The sequence below is a fragment of the Octopus bimaculoides genome, chromosome 3 (genome assembly GCF_001194135.2).
Source record: "Octopus bimaculoides isolate UCB-OBI-ISO-001 chromosome 3, ASM119413v2, whole genome shotgun sequence".
NCBI classification, from domain to species: domain Eukaryota; kingdom Metazoa; phylum Mollusca; class Cephalopoda; order Octopoda; family Octopodidae; genus Octopus; species Octopus bimaculoides.
In genome coordinates, this window is record NC_068983.1 from 110,548,299 (window position 1) to 110,559,505 (window position 11,207).

Sequence of the window (11,207 nt, forward strand, 5' to 3'; positions counted from 1 at the left end):
ATATATATATATATATATATATATATATATATATATATATATATATATATACTTGTATTTATATATATGTCTATATACAAATATATATATATATAAACACATACATACATACATACATACATACATACATACATACATACATACATACATACATATGTATATATTTACCTGTATACGGTATTTGGATACAAATAATGCAACTGCACCAAATTAGAAGTAGAATTATAGTTATTAGGAAAGAAAATATTTATTTCGTTCGGCTTAGAAATAAAGCTACATTTTTCTCTGTTTCCAAATAGACATTTAGAAAGAGGGAGAAGCAATTCAGTTCACTACTTGAATGATAGTAGCAGACAAACTGAATATATAAATACATTTGAGCACATATTTAAAAATATCTAACAGAGACGCGAGTAATTGGTATATCGGAAACAAAATATGAAGGAAATGTAGTTATGATTCCTATTTGTCTTTATTTAGTTTCTTCAGCGTATATATACAAATGTAGACCAAATAAAGTGAACATAAAATTTATTTTCAATGAGTCTCGTCACATTTTCACAGGCTCTGCAGAAATATTATTCATAATTGAATTAAGTGACACCGTTTGCTTCCTACAAAACTGACCACATTTGTTGTCACTGTACTGTATCTAAAACTAAGACATATTTAGCATAAGGAAATGTAGTACTCAAAGAATTTACTGATATTTCTAGGAAGGTGATATCAATGCTGTTAAATGGCTTGTGGAACATCTAGAGATACTTGTTGATACTATTTAATCCCATAGTAAGATTGATCAAAAAGACCTATGATCAGATGCATTCCAATCGGAAGAATTTACCCTTTCTTTGGGGAGTGACGTGAGGAACAATTGTTATTTGTAGCAACTCAAGCAACTCAAGCAACAATGTAGGCTCTCCATCATCTGTGACTTGTGGTGATGGAAAATGTTGTAATGAAGTTCGAACGACGAACCACGTGAAGCGACTGATTGTATGCCTTGAGGAATTTAATTAGTTGTATATATTTTACTGAATTCTAACATGTGTAGTCAGAAACAAAAGTGAATGAAAAGCTTCCAGACTGAAGAATGTATGTTAATCAGTCAATTAGGACAAAGATGTTCAGACTGTTTGGACAGAGCTTCATACCGCATTTAATACACGTTGTTTACCTTCCTTCCTCTACAAATAAGTTTGATGATTCTCCGCCATTTGAAAGAGTAACAGTTTCTAAATAATCCAGTCTTTATTGCTTTCTTTCTCACGGGAAAGGTGTTATTGGTCAGTAAATATAAATCTATTGCTCTCCATCACTTCATTCTCAATACATACAGTAATTTATTAAAGGAGGTATATATATAAACTATTATATATTTTAGATATATATGTGCGTTTGTATATAAAAGGCACCTTTAGACGACGTTTAAACAACCACAAGTCCTCGTTTAAGATCACACAGAAGAGCATCGTTGGTCTTTGGTTAGCTACGTATGGTATTTAAAAGAACAAGATACGCTGCTCAGAATTAAAAGCAAGCACCCGGAACAACCTACATAATGCTTTAACTGGAGTAGACGATGCAAACTTTGCTTGGCTGAGAGAGCAAGGATCCTAAAGCATTCGTTTCATCTAGGGGCTTCTTAAACTCCAACAGTGAAATGTCTAGTCGATGCCATCGTAAGAGGATATTCGTGTTGAAGACATAGAATTCTCTACCTACTGACTAGCAAACGAAGAACGTACATATAGTGATCCTTTTCAGAAAGGATGTCGCACAATAGTATGTTGGTTATTATTTTTTTCACAAACCCGATTGTCGAACTCTGTGTTTTTACTTCCAGTAGTAGAGAAGTTATGTGCCCCTAGCCAGCAAGTCTGAGGAGTCCCCTAAATCGTTAAGAGAATGGTAGGTACAAAAACAATGGTAGGTCTCTGACTGGCCACAACCAACGTCTATACACTCACAAACACACACAAATACATGCACAAACACACACACACACACACACACACACACACACATACACACACACACAGACACACACACACACACACACACACAATATTTTAAAGGATAGAGTTATTATGTGGGTGTCACTTCACGTTTCAGGCAGGGAAATTTTAGTCTTAAGCTAACTTGTATAGCGTAACGTGCTCGATGCGGACATCGCCCAGGTAATTACAAGAAAAAGCGAAAACAGAAACACATCAAGGTATCAGGAAGGTTATGCCATTTAACCCGTTAATGAAAAATATTGTTAATGTTAAACGTTCGATGTTCTTTACCTCTGTGTAGTAAGTGTTATCTAGATGATGTCAAAGACTACACCTCGTTGGGATAAGACTAAAGTATGTTAAACTGAGCGTAAAATCCAGTATGCTAGGTGCCTCAGCCAGTTCGATAACAGAAACTAGTTGTTGTGCATACATCTCGTCATTATCTCTGACCTGAGCAATTCGAATTAAAAGATCAATCGCATAAGAGTGTGAGGTTTTTTCAGCTATACGGTACTTTGTATAGCTGAGTGGTGAATCTATCTCAAGATTCAGTTATCGAAATGAATGACGGCGCTCTCTCTCCAAATTAGATATATCTTAATAGGCTCTTATAATTTTCCTACTACCTATAATATTTGATATCCTCTGGATAACACCACATTTTCAAGAAACCGTATACACTTATCACCCTTTCTCATAGAAGGATCCGAAGCATTTTCTCTCGGGTTTTCTCTAATTTCCTTTCAGTATTTTGTCGTACTTCCGCGTAGAGTAACCAAATTTGTATTTGAAAGATGTGCGACTCACATATAAATTCTGTATGCATCAAAGGATATTATACTTTCGGTGAATGTTATATCCTCACGCCTCCAATATCGTAGTACGGTTGATATCGTCGACGATAGATACCAATACATAATAGAAACAGCAGCAGTAACAAACGTGTAAGATCCAACAATCTTTTACGAACCAACAGTCAATATTTGCAACACGCTAACTCAAACTGTAAACTGTACCTGGACTTCGAAGAACAAACTACGAACTGCCGACTACGTCAGAACGCTACTGTTTATATGTGGTGGTCCGGTCTATTCTCGTTATGGGTTATCGTACTCTCGCCACAGCATCTTCCCTTTTGAGATTTCGAATTCCGGAGGAATAAAGAAATTTTATTTATTGTTATTAGTTTTTAGTGTGTTTTTCGCTTGAGCCTTATCTCAAGGTGTTCAGTCTCCTTCTCTTCTGTTTTCTCATGCTGGTTCTACGGGATTCCATTACTTTTGGTGCTGGGAATCAAATACATGAAAAAATACTTCTCTCCGTTCTTCGGCATGTCTCTTCTTTAACTGATTTATGTGTTTCCTGTGTTCCCAGCGTGATTCTTTAATTTAATACATCTTTCTTCCTATTTTATTAGTTACAAGGCTATCCTCTTTGTTTTCTTTACCATTTCTGTAGGTTTTAAAATGCACTTTATCTCCTACTTCAAAATATTTCTTTGCTTCTTTCGTATTTCCTTTAAATCTTTTCTCTGGCTATTCTTCTCACGAACTTCAACTCTGTGGGTGACGTTTCTGAATTTGTACTTAGTTTGGGATTAGTCTATATACCATTATGAAATGTGTTAGTGCTTCGTTGTTACTTAAATTCATTCCAAAATTTTCTAAACCCTATTCTGACCGTGTCCACAAATCTTTCTACCTGCCCATTTGACCTCGGGTGGTAGAGTTTAGTGGCTATATACTTAATCGCATGCATTTTACAGAAGTTCTTAAATTCATATCCGGAGAATTGCGTTCCATTATCAGAAACTAACGTGTCTGGAACACCGTATCGTGCAAACAATTCACATACGAACTTTATAATAGTCTTAACGGTTGGTTTATTGCACTTGCATAACTCTGGTCATATTGTACACCTGTCTCTATCACGATTAGATCGTAAGCGTCGTTCACTATTCCGGCATAGTCGATACGTAATCTAGACCATGGGTTCTCAGTCTCCGACCACGATTAATATTTTACCGGCGGGGCTTTGGCCGCGAGCACGCAACTTCTCACTTAATTTTCGATATCCCTGTTCATAGTCGGCCAATAGACATAGCTCTTCAGTAGAGCTTTCATCCTCGACATTCCTGGGTGTCCGCTGTAGAATTGCTGCAATACACGTTTTTGTAATGTAGTCGGTGCTACAACTCTTTGCGCATACATCAGAATATCGTGGCATATTGAGAAACTACTTGAATTTGTATTTTTATTCTGCTTATTTTTTAAAGCTCCTTTCACTTTTGTAATATACACTTTGCCTACAGACTTCATTCTTATATACTGTGCAGTCTCTGTCAGTTCTTGAATTACCTTAGTCATAATACTTTTTATTTAATTTTCTGATGCAGTGCGGCTATATGGTATCTTCTAATGGTTCCGTATTTTGAGGAATTATTCTCGATGGACAGTCCACATGACCAAAATTTTTTTCGATGGAATATACCGCATTTTGAAATTGTAATTTAGTTATATTATACCACAAAGTTGTTGTTGATTCGTTGTATGGGTAGGTAACCCTTTCTTTGACCCATAAATTGATAGTAATGGTCGATGATTTGTTTGTAACAAAAAACTTCTACCATATAGAAACCTGTGAATTTTTTTTACAACAAAGATAATCGATAGGGTTTCTATTTTCTATCTGACTGCACTTTTTGTCTGCCGCTATCAGCGAGCGTGAAACAAGGATCACTGGTTTCGTACTTCTATTTTTATTACCTGTATAGCGAAACTGCACCACTTCCGTACTCCGAAGCGTCAGACGCTACAACAATGTTCATTTCAGGATCGAAATGCGCTAGAGACAAATCTGCGATTAGAACTTTTTTTTATTTCTTCAAACGTGTTTTGGCATTTAACCGACCAATTCCAATTTTCTTTTTAATAAATCATTCAATGGAGCTCTTAATTTGTGCATGTGGGGAATGCTGTTTTAGTAGTAGTTTGCCAGCCCAAGAAACGCTTGTAATGTCGGTATATTTGTCGGAGCAGGCATATTCTTTATTGCCGTCTACCATTTTTATCAATTATTTGCCCTAAGTACCTTATGTGAGGCAAAAAGAATTCACGTTTTTCTTCACTCAAAGTGAACGGGTACTCTTTCATTTTCTTGAACACAACTGTTATATGCTCTACATGCTGTTTGCACGAATTACTCTTAATCAGTATATCGTCCAAATAAGGAATTGCAAATTCACAATAAGGTAACATAGCGTCAATGATTTGCTGAAATGTTGTCGGTGCTATCTTTAATCCAAAAGGTAACCGGGTATATCTGTACAATATTCTATGCGTATTTTTTATTAGATAATTTGAGCATCCGTTATTTACTTTAATCTGTAAAGAAGAGTCAGACAGATCCAATTTGGAGAAAATTTTTCCACCATTTCATTTGGCAAATATGTCCTCTGCAGTCGTGGGTGGATGGTGGCATGTCTTTAATCAGTGGTTCAATCCTGTAGAGAAATCGGCACACAGCCTCGTCTTATTTTTCATTTTGATGCACGCTGTGAGTGCCGCTTACTTAGAGTAATGTACGTTTTTGATGATTCTACTCTTCCCCAGTCTGTCCAACTTTTCCTTTACAATTTCAATTGCCTCGAACGGTACTCTCCTATTAGATTTAAATACAGGCACAACGTTTTCACTTACTTGAAAACTGGTTTCAGTCTTTTTACATAAACCTAAGTTCCCCGATAGCACTCGAGAAAGCATCTTTTTGAATTTTCTCCTCAATTACTCAAACGATTTATTTTTAACGGGACAACCATTTATATTTTTGCAGTAGAGATTTATAGGGAGGTTCCACAAGTCAATTAACTCCAACCAATCTGTACCAAACCGACTGACTGTATTCTTCACAATGAATATTTTTGCTTCACGTGTTTCTCTTCGAAATGTGACGTCTGTACACATTTCACCCATGAAATGTAATTTAATGCCCGCCCGCCCGCGCAAATTTTTGCTGTTTTACGTAACTTCGGTTTCCCGATTTTTCTCCATGTATCCGCATTTATGATTGAAATGTCACTACCCGCAACCAACTGTAGTTTAATATTTATTCCATTTATTTGTACGTGTACGAATTTTTTTGTTTGTGTCGCATTCACTTTCTGCTGAAAACACTTTAGAACTTTTTACGTTCGACCGTGCAGCGTGAGCTCTTGTTACCACGTATATGATGTCTATAGCATTTTCCGCTTTTTAAACAGACAGGCCTCCACATCCGTAACATGGATTGAGGCTCAGCACTCTTTTTTGGTTCTACTTTCCATGGTCGACACATCTTTTTTTGTTTTTTCGGAATCTTTCCCATGAAATTTTGTCGCGTAATGCTTCAAGTTTACCATTGTTTGACATTCTTCTGCAATGGTTTGTAGGGTTACGTCTTGGTTCGCTTGCTCCATTTTTGAGAGAATCCTTACCCGAATTTCTCTCTCTTCGGTTGCTGTATCGCCTTGTACGAAGATACGGGATTTAAACATATCATGAGTGAATTTCTGAAGTTTAAAACTTTTGAAACATACGGCTGAGTACTCCAGCGTATGTAATAAAGTCATCATCGTCACTTTTTGTTAAGTTCCAACACTCCATTCGAGTGTTAAATAACGAAATTTTGTCACAAAAGATCTTTGAGAGTAATTCAATAGTTTGTTGGGAATAAATCTCACTCAACATTTTGGGCAACATAAAGTTATAGTAGTGTTCATGCTCGGCCGGAGATACTTTGCATAGTAATAGTCTCACTTTCTCCTCATCTGACCATGACTTACAATCTCTTTAAAAAAAAATTCCTCGTACCTTCTATACTACACAGGAAACGTAATACCCTCCTCTGTGATTATAAGTGAATTTAGAAATCGAGTTTACCACGCCGTCTGGCGTAAACAAACTTACTGAATTTTCGGACTTCCTTGACTGTAACTCAAATAACTGTTGTAGTTGTCGTTTTTGTTGTAATATTTACTTCTTCAACTCTTGTAATTGTTCCTGATGCTTCTCTTGAAGCTATATTACTGCAGCTAGTAGTTTCTTAATAATTTAACAAGTTGTATGACGCACAAATAATCAAATAACCTACCGTGAGCTTCGAAAAATCATCGTCGCCAGACGATATATCCTTACACTTCCAACATTTTAGTTTGGTTGATACTGTCAAAAAGATAAAGAATATATTATAACAGTATTATATCAATGCATAATAGAAACAGTGGCTGTAACAAATACGTAATGAACCAACATTCTTTTGCGAACCTACAATCAATATTTCCAGCACAATAACTCGAACTGTAAACTGTACCTGGACTTCGAAGACCAAACTACGAACTGCCGACTACGTCAGACCGCTACAAGGTATATGTGGTGCTCCCGTCTATTCTTGTCAGAGGGTATCGTACTCACGCCTCAACAGGACTCTGGCATACAGGTGCATGATCGCGATACTGTTAGCTGCTAGAGGGTGGTAGTGGTTCTCTCCCCCTGTTAGCAATGTATTGTATATAAAGGGTGCAGAGTGTCACACCGATAACTAGCTGGCAGAGAATCTGTCTGGGGTAGCAACAAGTAGTAACATTCAACTGCCACTTTGATGTGGTAACTGACTTAACTGTTTAGTATCGTTACTATTCTTTCTCTTTTTGAGATGTTACAACTAGCTATTTTGGTTGTTGCAAATCAATGACCGACGGTCATTTTGTTTACAATATATTATTAGCGGTAGCGGACTCTGACTATAGCTCTGGCTTGCTGGTGCTCGCGGCTGAGGATGATTCAAATAGCTCGAAACTGAGTCTCGTGATCCTGTTAGCTGTGAGAGGATGGTAGGGGTTCGCTCCCCTCCTAGCAATGTATTGTATATAAAAGGCGCAGAGTGTCGCACTGATAACCAGCTGGCGGAGAATCAGCCTGGGATTAAACTAATAGTAACATTTATCAGCAACTTTGATGTGGCGACCGACATTTACATGTATATATATATATATACACACACACATTTAAATGTCGGAAAACGAGAACGAATACTCAACACCGCAATGGTCTATAGAGTTTCTCCATTTGTGTATTGAGGCTACCATTGATTTCACAGTAAGAATAATGTCTTAATATCTTAACAATTTTTCAAGCCAATAACATTTTGGCTTATGAAGTGAGTGAAAACATAGTCATAACGATACCAATGATAAAATGGAAAATAAATAACCTGACTCATTTTTGAGGGTGTAGGCATATGTATTCGTAAATTCTTATCACATTCTTGTGGAGCCGATGAAAGAAAGAATGGGATTAAGAGGATGTTTTCTGAGAATGGTGGCGAAGATTATACATTTTGTTACGTTACATAGTTCATTATGTTAATGAGACAGTTAGAGTGGATATATATCGGTGTAGAAAATAATACTGAAATATATTGGGGTGGCTTAAATCATTTTTAGGACAATATTTCGCGCATGTTTGGTACTATGATGGGGACAAATATGCGTCTGTGTATCAATATCTAAACGCCAGTTCAATGTACAGAATACAGATCGCCTTCGACAAAGATATCCTATAACATCACTGATAATCTAAATATATTGTTCTAGCGTGTTCAGTAATTTGCCTTTCACTTCTTCCACTTTTCTTTCCTACTGTTCAATATTTTCTTAGTTAACCGCATTGTACATTTTTAAGAACATGGAATAGCTAGCTTTTATTGCTACCTATATATAGTAATGCGTCATTTGGTTTAATGTATGACTAGAACCTGTTGCTATTAACGTTAAATTATATAGCTAAATGTTCATATCAGTAAAGTATCTAAGGTCAAGTTCTTTAAATATTTTAAGTTTTTCCTGAATTTACGTGTCTTCCATTCATGTTTTTGCAGATGAATAAGCCGTTAAGGTATCAACGATGCCATTAACTGAGCGACAGATACTTAAGATTACACTTAGAATATATGAGCCTATTAAATTTCAAATACCTGCTGAAAATTCAGCCCCTATGTTTGCATATAGAAGCTCTCATTCTACGTTATCCGTACGCTGTTATCACAGAGAGAGACTGATTTTCTGTCTTACATAATTATTTTGGTTACTATCTATAATCATAATGTCTCGCGAATTCAGGAGATTAATATAGTAGAGATATAGCTACGGCTTCGATACCTTTTTATAGAATTCGATGAATATGTCGTTTCATTTATTATGTGATCATATCATCAGCACCTAAGGGACATGCTCAACTGGTTATGGGCATGCAATTGAGCAGAATATTTGCTCTTGCCCACCTTTTACATTAAAATATGTACATGTTAATTTTTCAATCAGTTAAAATGGGAGCCACTGCCTGGTAGTGCTTTTATAATAATTATTATTATTTTGGTTTAGTTTGGGTTCGGTCTTATTCTTAGTAGGATTTAAGCGGGTAGCAGTATATGACATGTAACCTTAGGTATCCATATGGGGTAGTGGTTAAGAGCTCGGGCTACTAACCCCAAGATTCCGAGTTCGATTCCCGGCAGTGACCTGAATAATAATAATAATAATAATAATAACATCGAAAAATACTTTACGAATGAGAACCCAGGTTCGAAATTTCCTCAAGACACCTGATGAAGCCTGGAGAGTATATCAGCCGAAACGTTGTGTTAACAACAAACAGGATGAGGACAAATATCCGTCAAATATAAATAATGTACATAATTCCTCATCTGTTTAATATAGAACTGTATTTTCAGCAGCCTTTCAAGTGCTTAGTACCCTCATGATAATCCTTGCTGTCCCTAAGAGATAAGTTTCCATTCATTCAACTTCAAACTCCTTCAGCCATTTGTCTATATCTTTGGTTACTGTTCCCAACACACCAATTGTCATAGACACGGCCTTTACTGTTTTCCTGCTCCAAATTCTTCCTATCTCAAATCTTAAAGGATTGTATTTTTTTGTTTTCCTTCCTCTTTCTTTACAATTCTGGAAACAGACGGGCATGATGGATAGATACGTAAGCAATTTCGCTTTTCCTTATCTATAATTGTTGTCTGGTCAATTATTTTCTAACTTCTTGTCCGTTTGAATAGGAAAGTCCTACAAAATCTTACATTTGTCCGACTCCAGTACTCATTCGACTCGATAACTGCACCATGTGTTTCCAATTTCGAATCCCCATTTCTGGCACAATTTCAAATGTATAACTTTTACAATCTGGTAGAGCTATTTCTTATATTCTTCCTACAACTTAGAGCATTCTGGCACAATGTGTGCCAATGTTTCGTTTCAAGTTCTACAGGCTCTACATTTTTCTGACGCGTTCTCTCCATATACATATATATTTTTTCTCAAGTTGTTTGTTTTTATCGCTTGATCTTAGGCTGCTACAATTAGGCTCTCTGTTTCTGTTTTTTAATTTGCCCTTTTTTCACCAAGCCCAAACTTTTGTTCCACATACGTCTTCAGTGGCTCTCCAAAATTGGTTACTCAGAGCTTTCTCTTCAATCTGTCTTATGTTCTCTCTTTGTATTTCATTCTTGTCCTTTTCTACTATTACGCGCTTCATCACCTGTTCTTTATTAAGCGTCTTTAGTAGTTTTTCTGTGCTGATCTGTAAGTACTCCTCTACACCTTTTCTTTCCATTTGTACACATTCTTCTACTGCTATTAAGCCTTTTCCACTCAGGTCTCTCCTCAGGTACAGCAAGGCGATATCAGCTTTCGGACAGTGAGCTCGATACATCGTTTACAAATTCCTAGTTTTTCTGTCAAGTTTCTTAATATCCTTTTTGGTCTAGTCTATAATAATTTGTCCATAGCGTTTTTATTAATGTAAACCTTTTGTGGTTAATAAAGAAATCATTATTATTATTATTATTATTTTATGTTTGACTTTTGTTTTGCATTTGTACAAGTTGGATCCAAGTCTCACCCAGAGACCTCAAGAGACAACAAGTTAGAAGTTCATGTAGGTGTTATGCCTACGGTACCATATATTTGGATTTGTACAGTTTTGTTCAAGTGAATGTTTAAGAAACCATAAGAAAATTATGTGTTTGCTTTAAAATTTGAGATCACATAGACAGTATTTTACGTAGGATATGGGCAGTTCCCATGAGCACTATCTTTTGAACTTCAGCCATTTTGGGGTTTCCTGGAATCTGATCTAGGTAGTAATCAGCCCGTTTCGC

At 36.3% G+C, this 11,207-nt stretch overlaps 1 long non-coding RNA gene across 2 annotated transcripts in view; it reads right to left on the bottom strand.

Annotated features, from left to right (window-relative positions):
* LOC106875189 (uncharacterized) overlaps positions 1–11,207 on the bottom strand; it is a 118,277-nt gene that overhangs the window by 86,535 nt on the left and 20,535 nt on the right. Inside the window, exon 2 of one of the 2 annotated variants that reach the window (XR_001410091.2) lies at positions 7,131–7,201. The exons of the other annotated variant lie outside the window; for it this stretch is intronic. This is a non-coding gene — a long non-coding RNA (uncharacterized LOC106875189). The remainder of the gene's footprint in view (positions 1–7,130; positions 7,202–11,207) is intronic. 2 annotated transcript variants of the gene reach the window in all.